Source organism: Echinops telfairi, unplaced genomic scaffold, assembly GCF_000313985.2.
Source record: "Echinops telfairi isolate 266 unplaced genomic scaffold, ASM31398v2 ScPeMD7_31;HRSCAF=116, whole genome shotgun sequence".
Lineage (NCBI taxonomy): Eukaryota > Metazoa > Chordata > Mammalia > Afrosoricida > Tenrecidae > Echinops > Echinops telfairi.
In genome coordinates this window covers 51,664,972-51,665,230 of record NW_022103928.1, presented here as the reverse complement: position 1 = coordinate 51,665,230, position 259 = coordinate 51,664,972, and positions in this window count along the sequence as shown.

Here is a 259-nt window from a genome sequence, read left to right as displayed (position 1 = left end):
TGCGATTTTGATAGCGGTTGCTTTGTAAAGAAAAGACTGTATTGCTGCCTATGCCATAGTTGCAGATAATTTTTAATAGAACCATGTTGGTTACACTTTGTAGTGTTTGGTGCTCATTTAACTATCAGAACATTTCCTACGGTTTTTACTCTATTGTGTCATATAAAAGGTCTTGCAGAAGTTTGTAGTGTCGCATTGATATTACCTAATGACGGTTACACTCACTTTGTGGTGTCTGCAGCCAGTCCAGCACGTATGG